The sequence below is a fragment of the Acomys russatus genome, chromosome 8, assembly GCF_903995435.1.
Source record: "Acomys russatus chromosome 8, mAcoRus1.1, whole genome shotgun sequence".
Taxonomy (NCBI): domain Eukaryota; kingdom Metazoa; phylum Chordata; class Mammalia; order Rodentia; family Muridae; genus Acomys; species Acomys russatus.
This window is the reverse complement of record NC_067144.1, coordinates 48,209,127-48,224,425: the sequence shown is the minus strand read 5'-3', so window position 1 is coordinate 48,224,425 and position 15,299 is coordinate 48,209,127. Positions and strand designations below refer to the sequence as shown.

At 37.9% G+C, this 15,299-nt stretch overlaps 1 pseudogene; it reads right to left on the bottom strand.

Moving 5' to 3' along the window:
• Positions 1–3,331: 3,331 nt before the first annotated feature.
• LOC127193002 (meiosis initiator protein-like) lies at positions 3,332–14,936 on the bottom strand (annotated as a pseudogene).
• Positions 14,937–15,299: the final 363 nt, after the last annotated feature.

Here is a 15,299-nt window from a genome sequence, read left to right as displayed (position 1 = left end):
GAATTGTCTTAGAATTTGATGGGAATTACATTGAATCTATAGATTGCCTTTGGTAAGGTGGACATTTTTATTAGTTTGGCTAAGGGTTTGTCTACCTTGTTGATTTTGTCAAAAAACAAAAAACAAAAACAAACAAACAACAAAAATAACAAAACACCAGCTCTTGGTTCTGTTAATTCTTTGAATTGTTTTCTTTGTTCCTATTTTATTGATTTTAACCTTGAGTTTGATGATTTCTACTCCTCTTAGGTGAGCCTGTTTCTTTTTGTTCTAGGGCTTTCAGGTGTGTTGTTAAGTTGGTAATATGGAATCTCTCCAATTTCTTAATAAAGGCACGAAGTGCTACGAATTTTCCTCTTAACACTGCTTTCATTGTGTCCCATAAGTTTGGGTATGCTGTGCCTTCAGATTCATTGAATTCTAGAAAGTTTTTTTATTTCTTTTTTATTTCATTCCTTACTGAGATATCATTGAGTAGGGAGTTGTTCAGTTTCCATGAGTTTGTAGGCTTTTGGTTGTTTTTGTTGTTATTGAGATCCAGTTTTAAGCCATGGTGGTCTGATGGGATGCAAGAAATTATTTCGATCTTTTTGTATCTGTTGAGGTTTTCTTAGTGACCAATTATATGGTCAGTTTTAGAGAAGGTTCTGTGAGGTGCAGAGAAAAAGGTAAATTCCTTTGCATTTGAGTGAAAAGTTCTGTAAATATCAGTTAGGTCCATTTGGATCATGATGTCTATTCATTTCACTGTTTCTCCTGCGATGATCTATCTATTGTGAGAGTGGAGTGTTGAAGTCTCCACCTATTAAAGTGTGCAATTTGATATATGATTTAAGCTTTAGTAATATTTATGAATGTGGTTGATCCTATATTTGGGGCTTAGATTTTCAGAATTGAGACATCGTCGTGGTGTATTTTTCCTTTGATGAGTATGAAGTGTCTTTCCCCATCTCTTTTTATTAGTTTTGGTTGAAAGTCTATTTTATTAGATACTAGAATGGCTACTCCAGCATGTATCTTTGTTCCATTCACTTGGAACATCTTTTGCCAGCCCTTTGTTCTAAGGTAATATATATCTTTTTTGGTGAGGTGTGTTTCTTATATGCATCCATTCTGTTAGCCTGTGTCTCTTCTTTGGGGAGTTGAGGCCATTGATGTTGAGTGATACTAATGACCAGTGGTTAATGGTTCCTATTATTTTGATGTTGATAGTTGTGGAGTGTGTGGGAGCTTCCTTTCTTCCTTTTTTTTTTTTTTTTTTTGGTGGGTGTGGGGTTATTTATTTCCTTTGTTTCCCTGAGGAAAATTACCCTCCTTGGGTTGAAGTTTTCCTTCTAGTATCTTCCATAGAGCTGAATTTGTGGTGAGATACTATTTGAACTAGGTTTTGTCATGAAATATCTTGTTTTCTCCATCTGTGGTGATTGAGAGCTTTGCTGGATATAGTAGTCTGAGTTGGCATCTGTGGTTTCTTAGTGTCTGCATGACATCTGCCCAGGCTCCTCTGGCTTTTATAGCTTCTGTTGATAAGTCAGGTGCAATTCTGATTGGTTTGCCTTTATATGTGACTTGGCCTTTTTCTTTTGCAGCTTTTAATATTATTTCTTTGTTCTGTACATTTAGTGTTTTGACTATTATGGGGGGGATTTTCTTTTCTGGTCCAATCTCTTTGGGGTTCTGTAAGCTTCTTGTATATTTATAGACATTTCTTTCTTTAGGCTAGGAAAGTTGTCTTCCAGGATTTTGTTGAAAATATTTTCTGGGCCTTGAAGTTGGGGGGCTTCTTCTTCTTCTATCCCTGTGATTCTTAGGTTTGGTCTTTTCATAGTGTCTCAGATTTCGTGAATATTCTGTATCAAGAGCCTTTTATATTTAGAATTTTCCTTGACTGCTGTATCCATTTCTTTGGTCATATCTTCTATTTCCAATATTCTTTGTTCCATCTCTTGGTTCCATCTCTCAGTTGGTCACACTTATGACTGTAGATCCTGTCCTCATCTCTCTGGTTTCCATTTCCTGTATTACCTCAGATTGTATTTTCTTCATAGCCTGGATCTCCTGTGGGTTACTGGTGCTGTTGTTGTATGGGTCTCAGATCAATCCTTGGGTTGCTGAATGTTCACTGCTGACCTGCTGCTCAAACAAGGTGTGTGTTAGGCAACCCCATCTTGGATCTCCACTTATTTAAATCCTAAAATTGGTTGAGAAGAGTTATTAAATTGTAGAGAACAAGAACTACCTACTACACTTTTATGCAAGGAATTGAAATAATTTTATGTCTTCCCTGACAATCATTACCTTAATGATTTCATGAGGGAGACTCGCTTATTATAATTTTTCTTTATGTGCACTAATTGAGGTTCATACATAAGAGAAGAATATTTAAAAATGTGATACATTTATATAATCCCAGTTCTTGGCTGGGAGAGACAGAGAATTCAGAAGGTCACGTTTATAGTCAGCGACATATTTTGAAGGACAGTATGGACTTCGTGAAGCTCCATATCATAAAAAAAGGAAAAATGAAAGAAAAAGAAAACTCTTTTTCTTAGAAACTGCAACTATTCTTGTACCTAAAATATACACCTTACTTTTAAATAAAACCATTAACATTTTACTCTCACTCCAAATTTCTGTTTTTATTTTTCTAGTTTGTATTGCTAATTTTTATTTTTCTAGAACATGTTATGCTTCCATTTCAATTAAAGCCAACCTAACAGACAACAGATCCATGCGGGGTACAGGTTACCTGCTGAACAACTGGCCTCAAAGAGAATAAGAGATAAAGCCCATGTGCTCTATAGGCCAGACTGGTCTCAAATCCCATCTTCCTGAAAGCTAGAATTAGAAACATGGGTCACCACATCCTAAGACTGGATTTCTGGTAGAAGGGTTCACTTCAGACCTGTGGACTCTGGAGGGCTTTCAAAGTGCAACAGCATAGGCCTTCTGGATTTGTTATGTTGAAATCTCATCCATGCCCAAGGGTCCTGGACAGAGCATCCCTTCTCTCCCAGCTGGTAAGAGGTTCCACTTCATTTTAAGACAATAAATAGTCCATACATAGAGCAGAGACGGATGCAGAGAACACCAACAGGGTGGAATCCATGGGATCCTGGGGACAGAGGTAAGTTCTGCATTTCATCTAGGGCTCCCACCCTATAAGAACAGAGGTGTGAAAGGCAGAAGGAAGGGGCAGTACCCAAGCCAGAGCTGGGGGTGGGTGACTGGGCAGGGGGCCCACAGCACAGGATGCTGAGGTGCAGGGGAAACAAATGTCAGAGGATCTGGAAGCTAAACAGACAGTAGAGCCCAGCAGAGGTTACCCCTCTCACTGGCAGTGAGAGGTGGCCAGCGAGGTCATACCCAAAGACACTTGGACCTTCTTAGTCAGCAGCTGGTAGAAGGACTTAGGGGTCTCCTCATCGTCGTCCTCACTGCTGGAGTGCTCCCACTTCACTATGAGCTTGTGCTGGCAGCTCAACCTGGGTGCCTTTGTGCAATATGGTCTCCTCTCCTCCAGAGTCATGCCTTGCCATAGTTGAGCCAGCTCCTTGGTGGCAGCTGTGGATGCTGTTCCAGGACAGCTTGGATGTACTGCTTCCGGTTCATCCTGCAGAACATGATGAAGCCATCCACACACTTCTTTTTTGCGGTCCTTGGGCTTCACAGAACCCTGGCTTGCCTGGATCTTCTTGATCTTCTTCCCAGCTACCAGCAGGCCAGAAGACCTCTGGGTCGGTGTCCGTGTGTATACTTTGTCCTCGTCACTGGAGGTCTGCAAGTCCTGAGGGTTAGCTTGCTCCTTCTGTCTGAACTGGAGCTGCCATTGGACAGCACGTTCATGTTCTCAGCGACAGCGAGCAGTGGTCCAGTGAGACTGAGAACTGGAAGTTAGGCAGGCCTGTGCGGTCTTCAGAGAGTGCGTCCTTCTCTGGGGGCCTTTCCAGTTCACATGCAGCCGGTGAAGACTCCAAGAGACCTTCAGTCAGAGAAAAGGTGCCATCTTCCAGGACCTGATCTGGCCAGGATTTTGCTTGGGGAGCTGAAGAGTGAAGAGCTAAGTCCTAAGACCTCACTCAGGCGGTTCGTCACACGCCAGGTATTGATCTGATAAGACTTGAAGGCCAGTGGGCTCCAATTTGGGCTGTCCTCAGAGGTCCACGCAGGCAGCCAGAGGTCTTCTTTGTCTCCTCACCGGAAATGCATAAGAATAGCTTCTGACTGAGACAGGGCTGTGCCCTGGTGAAGAGATAGGACTTCTGAGTCCTGTCCTGAGCCTCGTTGTCCAGCTCCCCGTCCTAGGTTGCTACAGTATAATCATTTGTGACGTCATTGGCAATGATGTTCTGAGCCATGTCCAGGAACACCAGCTGGCCCCCTTGTCCATCACCTCCAGACAAGGACTGTGCAGTTGTGGGGCGGGTGCTAGGGCTGAGGGTCTTGGATAGATGGTACCTTCCCCATTTTCTTCTTCTAGGCCTGGGTATGTGTTGACCACATTTTCAGACTGGTCAAGAGATAGAGAGCAGCGAGGCTTATAGGGCCAGAATTGGGTAAAGAATTGATAAGGGTAAACTCTCAAGTTTGGAACCAGTGCCCCAAGGCTGTGACTTCTGAAACTGAAGGGGGTGGAGTGTCTCAGCCGGGTCTCATCAGCAGTTAGATTCCGACCCAGCCTCACAAATCTGCCTTTGCCATTGCAGACATGGAGCTTGCGAAAGGCCTTGGCCACATCAACGCTTCTCTGGACATTACTGGATGTAGTGCAAGACACGCAGCAGGATCGCCTTCTTGGTGTGCTTCTTGTTTCCGGTCTTCATAGTCGCAGGGATCAGCAAAACCAGAACTCGAAGCTTCTTCCTGTGGTTTTTCTCATCCTTCCTGTCATTAAGGCTCAAAGAATTAGCTCTGAGCTGATCTGGGAAACCCTAGTATCTGCAGGAACCCAACACCTCAAAATGCGCAAAATGGCAATAAAGGCTCGACTTCTGGCTTGGCTCGGGTCCCAGTGGCTTGTGCTGGTCCCAGAGATGCAGGCAGCCTGTCCCTCGAGGCGCGGGAGGAGCGAGGAATCCTGTGTATGTTTTTTATAGCTGTAAGAGTCAACATCAAAAAGATGTTTTATGCTTGGTTTTCCATAATTTTAAAATTGTTTTGAATTATATGGATCTAGAATATATTTGATAGCCTAAATTATTATTATTTTTGATTCTTGGTTTATCTTCTCTTTGGAAATACGGCCCTCTTATATTTTTCAGGTGTAACCTTCTTGTAGGACCACGTTACTTGTTAATAGCTTCCTTGCTTTGTGTATCAAATATTAGCTTATGGTAATTTTCTAAATGATTATCTTAAACTTCAAGCAAGCTCTTTTCTCCGCAGCACTGGTGACTTTGAGTGATAATTGGTGGATGATGATAAATACATGTATGTGTTAAGAGCCACCGAGTTGTCCTTGCTTTTACAACAAGTCAGGGGAGAAAGCACAGGGGCGGGGAATTAAAAACAATCTCTAACACCACACACACACACACACACACACACACACACACACACACACGACAAAACAAACAACATCACAAACTGATGCTTTGCACCTGTTCTGAGGAGATGATGTGATATTTAAGGCTAGGGTCTAGGCTACAGATGTGTGTATTTGAAGACAGACCTCAAAAGTTACAGCTCCTTACACTTCCGACCTAAACCTACAATTTTTCCGATACAACAGGATGTGCAGAGGCCACGCCACAATCTCCTCAGACCACAGGTTGTACCACTGCAATCACCACTTTCCACAGCACAATGGTGTGGACCTCTGGATACCGAGAGTTAAAGAAACCTCTCCTTTCTTATGTTGCTTCCACTAGGTGTTTGGTCACAACCGTATTAAAAGTAACCAACAGAAAACCAAAATTAGAGCTGTCCCTCCTATGTTTTAAAAGTATGTATAGTTGCATTATGTCTTACACGTTTGTATAGTACCTGTTCTCTTACACCAAAAATTATTTTTATTTTGGAATATACATTAGGAAAACTGTAAGTAACCATAGTGATGTTTAAACATGATGAAACAATACAACTTTATTTAAGTCTTTCTTCACAGTCTCCTAGAAGATGATAGTTACAAATCTTGTGACATGAATGGCTTTTATCTTGTCTTTATGTGAGATGTTTAATTTGTTTGTTTGTTTGTCCTCAATTTTCAAGGCTTATTTTTGGCTTATTTATCTCAAATCAAAACTAATACTGTCTCTTCAGAAATATACTTTCTTCATATCCCCTTCTACCTATGTAAATAATACCTTATATAAATAAATATCACTTAAATGAGATATTTTAATATTGTCTTTCTTTTAAATTTATTTCCACAAATATTAAAAGAAAGTTTTTTGACAGGTGCAAAATTCTCTCTTTTTCTTTTTCTTTTTGGTTTTTTGCTTGTTTGTTTTGTGTGAATGTGTTTTCCTTTTTTAGACAGGGTTTCTCTCCATAGCCTTGGCTGTCCTTGACTCACTTTGTACACCAGGCTGGCCTCAAACACATAATGATCCACCTATCTCTGCCGTCCAAGTGCTGAGATTAAAGGCATGCACTGCGCCCAGCCTAGTTTTTCTCTTTTATATACTCTAAAAAAATTGCTCATCTATCTATCCAGAACTCTTTAATTAAACATTTAGAATGTTTTACAGGAAAAATTAATTTTAAAATATAATAATAAATGATATTGTAATAAAATTATATTTAGTAAAATAATCACATATTTTTGTCCTTTTAGAATGAAAGTTAATTTGTATTGCAACTGATAGTCGTGGATGTTTAGATATTTAGTGTGTCCTGAGAATGTGTTTATGGAAGTGACTTTAACTTGTGATATGAAGGACAAGAAACCAAAATGCAATGAGAAAGGAGGGTATATTTAGCACTTCCTAGAAACTGAAAAGGGACAATTCAGTTCAGCCGCTAGTAGCGAGGAGAACAGGCGCTGTGCAAGAGGTTGTAGATACAGTAGGAGGCACACAAAATATAGAGTTTCACATCTAGAAAGGGAATAGAAAGCGACTGAGTGGCGTAGGCCAGAGGGATGAGATTGAGCTAATTATGCTTTCAAAGTATCACTTACACTGTGATTTGGCCAGCAAATTGGAAAATAAAAATTAAATCTGACTTCTGAAGGTTCTCCCTAACCCTGCTTCTGGCTCATTATTTGTTTGTTCTTGTCCCCCCAGCTTCCTTGTCAACACAGTGCTGCAAAAACGCTTTCATTCTCTTCAGAATCCGGTGATTTCTTTGAAGCTTCTTTTGACACGAAGAACTGATCTCTCCTTTCATGTGCTGCTACTCCACGTTATTTACGATTATAATAATATCTCCCTATTTCTCTTGTACTTGTGTCTATTTTCCAGTTATCCTTTGAACCATGAGTACTTTTCAGGACTAGTGTAATATTTTGGTTTGACTTCAAATGGCTCATCTGGTGCTCTGTGTAGGAGGATGAATGGTAAATAATATTGAAATGATTTTGAATGCTCAATGTAAAGGTTCACTTAAATTTATATTTTTAAAGTCGACTAAAATATTTTAATACAGGTGTTTAGTTATTATGGAGAGTGCAATAGCATTTATTTTTACAAAAAAAACTATAATGATATCTTTATAAATTCTACTTCTAGAAGTTATCTAGAGATATTTGTTCCTCTTATTTCTGTAACTTTTGAAATAAATTTCCTAAAAAGACTGCCTCATTATAACGTTACTGGTGTGCATATATCTGATCAATTTTCTTATTAAGCAGTATTACTTCATTTCTATGTTTGTGTATTTTAGACAGGTTCTCACACAGATGAAGCTACCATCACACTCAGTGTGTAAAGGAGAAAATTCTGGACTTCTGATACTCCTCCGGCTTCTATGTCACACATCCTGGTTCCACAGAGACAGAAGGACAATAGAATGGGAGATATCACCTTATTAATTATTATATACTGCAAAATTTGCTGAGAAGTGCATGGGCATCAAGAGTCCCAATTGTAGCTTGCTTAATATATGGCACATATCTTTTCTCCATTACTTACATTATCATTACCTACATTACGTATATGAATGAGAGAGAGAATTTTAAGAAGCACAGGATTGTGCTACATTGAACAATTGTGGTCCTCACAGGCTCATAGGTAGAAATATCTGGGAAGCACTAGGGGATATGGCCTAGTTGAAGTAGGACTAGCCTTTTTGGATGAAGTGTGCCCCTGGGGAGACTTGAAGTTTCCAAAGCACACACTGGGTCCAGTGTCTTCCGCTTTGCAGGCTGACTGCAGATCAGCATGCAAAGCTCTCAGCTGCTGTTTCACCTCCGCATCTGTCTGCTTCCCACATGATGAGGATGGACTAACACTTAAACGTTGTAAGCACGCCCCTGATTAAATGTTTTCTTTTCTAAGAGCTGTCTTGACCACACTGTCTTTCCACAACACCAGAACAGCAGCTAAGACAGCAATAGCGTCATTCACTGCTCTTTCCTTGTAGGCAAAGCATTCCAGGGAGCAGCTGACTTTGAGTTATGTACAAAATCCAGATTCTCTTTATGTAACTCCAGTGTGCTCAGTTCCAGGTATCTCAATAACACTTATCGAGGTACTTCACTCCTGGCCACCTAGAACATTTCTAATCTTCACTTGGTTTTCTAAAAGCTTGGAAATAGTATTTTTTTTTAAAGTCATAGTCTCTAATCAACGTTCTACTTTTCTCAGGGATCGTATACTCATGGAATCATGATTTCACAGGGTAACCACTGATCACATCCCACTGAGCGTCCTGTTCAGAGGAGTGAGCTGCAGTCATTCTCCCTACTGCAATAGTCTTAGGCAGAAATTTCAATGCACCCGTCATTTTCTATTGCAGATGACCTCCTTCCTCTTGACTGCTGATCCATAGCCAAAAGATGAGCAAAACTGGGTCAATGGAACTCAAAATCAAAGAAGTCTTCTATTTGTTCTTTGGGTCTTAGCACCCCTATGTGCCCAAAGGGCTTTTGAAAAATTTGTGCCTATGCCATGAATAATGAGCCTCTCTATTTCTCTTGTATGTTTGATAGGTTTACAGAAGCCATTGACACCAGATTTTAATGAAAAGTGCTTGTTCTGCATCACTGGTGACATGATGTTCTACTTTTGAGCACCTGTTTGTCTTCTTTGGTGAAGTTAGCAATTTCTTCTCATATTATGAATCCCGACATGTGTGACATTGTTGTTTTTTGAGACATTTATATGAGCCCCAATAACTTGACTTACTATGTTAGGTGGCAGAAAGTTTAACCTTCATGTCTTTCCTAAAGTTGCACAATAATATGGCCCAAATAGTCTAGTCTGTATTTGCGGACACATCCGATGGCCCTTCTGATAGGGACACGCTCTGAGGGGAGGAGTTCATCGTGCTATAATGTAGCTTCAGTAAAAAAAATTTTTTCCAAGTTCCATCAGGAAAAATTAATTTTGCAAGACTTCTTAAAATAAAAACAATGACATTGATATGAACAAACATTTTATAATTCTAGTGAATACATTGTATAATATTAAAACTCAGGTTGCTGTTTAAATGAATACATCATTCTTTTAATCCTTAATCAATACTAATAACAACACAGTGGGAAAATAACACAAATTGCCTGAAACCTGCAGGGTGTCTCTATTGTTCTTGCTTTATATTTAATTGCAAACAGAACAGAAGCAAAGGAATGCAAATTTGAGCACTAGAACAATATGCCACCAAGGAACACAAAATAAATAAATGAAGCTGGCAAAAATTGGGCTAAGACTGATTTCATAATTAATGATATGCTAAAGAAAAAATGACAAACATCATTCAATCGATATCTCAAGAAGATTAAAACACTTACTATAAGAGAGATGTGTGGTGCCAAAGTTGAAAACCTCCCAATGTTTTTCCTTATAAGCACTAAACACATCAAACAATACATGTAGTGGAGATATCAAATGACATACTGGACTTCTTTATCTTTAGAAAACAATACAATAATTCAGCACTTACACCATTACTTTACTTCTCCCAGAGATTACATTGTAGTAATCTATAGAAATATATATTATCTGCCTGTGTTTACTTACTTCTATCATGTGTATTGAAAGTTTAATATATTTATAAACATCAAAAATATTTGTTTTTAGACCATTTATCATTTTCTTCACTGTATGAAGTATACTTTTTTTTTTAACTGATGCCAGATCTGCCCTGTAACCTTGATATTAAAGTAAGCAGGCTATATATATAATCTCCTATTCCTACACTTAGCCATGTCACCTGCATTAGTTAATAGTATATTTTCTGTTTCAATAAAAGCAGAGCTAAAATATGCTTTCATAGTAAAGTATTCATTCTTCTGATTTCAGGCATCAAATTGGGTAGAAAAAAATTCTTCATCTAAGAATAAAAAGTGACATTCAGCATGTAGGAAAATATCTTATTTGAAAAAAAGCTCAACTCATCACAGCATATATCATTTGAACATCAACCAAGCCAAGCATACTCAAAATATAATAAGTGACAAATTATTTAGGCTGCCAAGGATATAGGTATAGAATATTTTATGAGACTAATAAAAAATAAAGTAGTGTACAAAGTATAATTGCCATGGTAAAAATCATATCCTTATTTTTTATTATCTGTTTATGATATAACCCAGAAGGAAATAATATTGACAATTGATGATATATTTTCTTTTTTTAAATTTTTTTTGTTAATTTATTCTTGTTACATCTCAATGGTTATCCCATCCCTTGTAGCCTCCCATTCTTCCCTCCCTCCCATTTCCCCCTTATTCCCCTCCCCTATGACTGTGACTGAGGGGGATTACCTCCCTCTGTATATGCTCATAGGGTATCAAGTCTCTTCTTGGTAACCTGCTGTCCTTCCTCTGAGTGTCACCAGGTCTCCCCCTCCAGGGGACATGGCCAAATGTGAGGCACCAGAGTACATGAGTAAGTCATATCCCACTCTCCACTCAACTGTGGAGAATGTTCTGACCATTGGCTAGATCTGGGTAGGGGTTTAAAGTTTACTGCCTGTATTGTCCTTGGCTGGTGCCTTAGTTTGAGCAGGACCCCTGGGCACAAATCTGCCTATCATAATGTTCTACTTGTAGGTTTCTAGGACCCTCTGGATCCTTCTACTTTGCTATTCTCCCATGCTTCTCTCTTCTAGAGTCCCAATAGGATGTCCTCCCCTCTGTCCCAGTTTCCTGGTAAGTGAAGGCTTTCATGGGACACGCCCCTTGGGCTAGTATGCAGATATAAGTGAGTATATTCTTCACCAACCCTACATCTGACAAAGGTCTAATACCCAAAATATATAAAGAACTCAAAAAATTAAACACTACCAAACCAAATAACCCAATTGAGAAATGGGGCTTGGAACTAAACAGAGAATTCTCAACAGAGGATTATCAAATGGCTGAGAAACACTTAAATGTTCAAGCTCCTTAGTCATCAGGGAAATGCAAATCAAAACCACTCTGAGATTTCATCTTACACCCATCAGAATGGCTAAGATCAAAAATTCAAGCGACACCACATGCTGGCGAGGATGTGGGAAGAGAGGAACACTCCTTCATTGCTGGTGGGAATTGCAAACTAGTACAGCCACTTTGGAAATCTACCTGGTGCTATCTCAGAAAAATGGGAATAGGGCTTCCTCAACACCCAGCTATTCCACTCCTTGGAATATACCCGGAAGATGCTCCAGCACACAACAAGAAAATTTGCTCAACCATGTTCATAGCAGCCTTATTCATAATAGCCAGAACATGGAAACAGTCTAAGTGTCCATCAGTAGAAGAATGGATAAAGAAACTGTGGTACATATACACTATGGAATACCAGTCAGCTATTAAAAACAAGGAATTCCTGAAATTTGTGGATAAATGGATTGTGCTAGAAACGATCATAAGGAGTGAGTTAACCCAGAAGCAGAAAGACTCAAATGATATATTTTCAATATGTGCAAAAATAAACAAATGTATCTGTTTTTGGCTTTATGTTTTATCAAGACAAGTTTTCTCTGTGTAACCTTGGCTATCCTGGACTTGCTTTGTGGATCAGGTTGATCTTGAACTCACAGAGTTCCACTTGCCTCTGCTTCCCCATGTGCTAGAATTACAGGCATGGACCACCATGCCTGGCTCACATTTACGTACTTTTATATGAACTAAATTTTTCAAGATGATTACATATGCATTTTTTATAGTCTCTTTATGTTTATTTTATTTTTTGGTTTTATATATATGATATTTTTATATTTATAATATATGTAATATATTAAGATAAATTTAATTATTTATATTAATTAACTATTAATATAATCTGAATTAATTATTAATATTTTGATGTCCTATTTACTTTCCATTTCCAAAATATGTCATAGCATGTTAAAGCAATTTTCATTTCTATATATAGTACTCTTTTGGAATTTTTAACATAATTTTGAGTACTCTTCATCTAAGCTTAAAGTTCACCTCTCTCGGATGCAGTGTTGCCTGAACTTGTGTGGGCTTGTTGAAAACACATACAGTCTATAAGAATTCATGCTTTGTTATTATCAATACTGTAGTGAGGCTACTGAGACCAGGACACTTCCTTAAAAAACAGTTTACTTAACTCCTTATTCCGAGCTTCAGGGGCAACTTTTTGTTCTTATACACAGAGTATAAAAACATTTGTGGTCACCAAATGTCAAGAGAGTACACGCTTACTATCTTTTTTTTTTAATATTTTATTTTTTTACATATATGTTTATATTATTACACATATGAAAAATAAACTACATACAGCAGGAACCATGAAACAATCAGGAATTATATAAATGTTACATTCATAATGTTTTGGCTATTTGTGTTTGGCAACCTTGAAGAAAACATATTTGCTATTTTGGTAAGTCTAAAATTCTGAATGTAAATTATTATCTGTCATATCTAATCTCTATCAATTTAAAACATCTATCTAGACCAATAAACATCTTAGCCCCTAAACAACTAAGCTTAATTGTAAAACTAAACTATAATTGAAGAGTTTAAGCTACTTTTTAAAATTTTTTTGTTAATTTATTCTTGTTATATCTCAATGGTTATCCCATCCCTTGTATCCTCCCATTCTTCCCTCCCTCCTATTTTTCCCTTATTCTCCCCCCCCCATGACTGTTCCTGAGGGGGATTACCTCCCCCTGTATATGCTCATAGGGTATCAAGTCTCTTCTTGGTAACCTGCTGTCCTTCTTCTGAGTGCCACCAGGTCTCCCCCTCCAGGGGACATGGAAACCCTTTACTATCTTTTTGTTCTTGTAAAACCACTACTAGTCAGCCATGAGGGGTATTTTGATTAATTTATTTAATTCAAACCCTACCCCAAATGCTCCATCTAGAAAAACAATATTCAGAGTGTTAGCACTTCCTTAACATCTGCATTATAACTTACAAACCGTTAGCGAATAATTCAAATCTTATCCAAGCAATAGCAAGATTTCATTCTTGTTCACCCAAAGTCCATTTTAAGTATAATTCATGACTTTTCTCTTCCTATGTTATGGGCTAACAGTGAAAGATAAACAGAAAGATTCAAACATGCATTTGCTTAGTACTTACTAAATATTTAATGCTTATGGAGCATTGTATCTATCCTAGAATGTGTATTTTTAAATAAACACAAGTTATTTCTGTTTATCTGTGTGCAAATGTGCAAATGGAAGCAGAATATGTTGCTCTTAAATACATTGCCTCAACATAAGGGTAATTTTCAGCTAAAGTCAAATCAGAAGAAGTAGCAGAAAGAAAAATAAATTCCATCTCCTCCTCCTTTGTTGAAAGGCAGAAAGAAGCACTTGTATAGTGTTTCCCCACTGTTCCCTGTACTCAGATGGACAAAAGACCAGGTACAGCTCTGGATCTTAATCACCCAGAGATAGCCAACAGGAGCCATGCAAACCTTACTAACTGGTGTCACCTGATGTTATGTATATCCCACAACTTTGCGTGGCAAAACATCAAAGTCCTCTTTCTTTGTTCTATCACTTTCTCTATGACTATTTACTCTGTGCAAGAAGCTATTTATATTAAGGGGCTAGCCACCAGTCTAATTACTCATCACTGAGTTCTCCCACATGGAAGCAAGGGGCACAGGTTAATCGACTCCAGTCTTTCTCTCGATCTTGTATTTTACCATTGTGATTTTCAAGGCCCCAGCCAATGAGCCTATAATACTACAAGAAAACTGGTTTTCTTTCTTTCTTTCTTTCTTTTTTTTTTTTTTTCTTTCTTTTCTACACATACTCTTTGCTGTTTACTGAAAAGCGTGATGTTCAACATAAGATTCAGTTGAAAAGAAAAGCAATTAAAATGTTTGGCTAATGGACTTGGACACTTTAGTTGCATGAAACTCAGAACGTGTTTCCAACAGTAATGAAAGATTCATAAAACAGTTTGAACTCCCAGAGGGAGAAAGTAGATATTTGAAAGAAATGAATCGCAAGAGGTGTCACAATAATATGAGCTACCATTTGTTGAGGGCCTGTGCTGTGCCAAGATAGCTTGCATGGACTATTCATTTAATGCTGGCAGTAACTGCATCAGCTTGGTTTATTTTTCTTGACTTTATAGTTAATACAAATGTGGTTTACAGATGTTGTTAGTATTATTTGTAGTTACTCAGAAAAAAAAAAAAAAAAGAACTGAATGTGATGCCTCATGTTGTAGATCTAAAATTCTTTCTCATAATTACTTGTAAAATATCAGTTCTAGAACATAGTAAAAAATTAAAAAGTAAATATTATAAACCCCCAAATTTCTCTCGTTTTTTGCATTTTTTCCATTTGAAAGTAGCTCATCCAGGCACCATACCTTTAATAGATGTCTTACCTCTTAGAGGGCCAGGCATGGTGGTGTGCTCAGTACTCAGTAGGTGGAGGCAGGAAGCCAGCACATGCTAGGTAATTCACGGACTGAAAAACGATCAAAACATCATGGCATGTTAGTTATTTGATTCAAAGTGAACAATGTAATGAGATGAAAGTATTTAGAGTGAATGATTTATTTACTTAATATACTAAGCTTCCCTGTTTATTTTGGAATAAAAAAATCCCACTTTTTGTTTGTGTTTATGGTCACAGTGCTTATAGACATTCTTAAGATATTATCATGAAAAATATTGATATAGTGTTATATTTATTTGTAGTCAAACATATAAATACATACAAATATAAAAGCTCAAGTACACTAGCCTTTAAAATTGCAGCTAAAT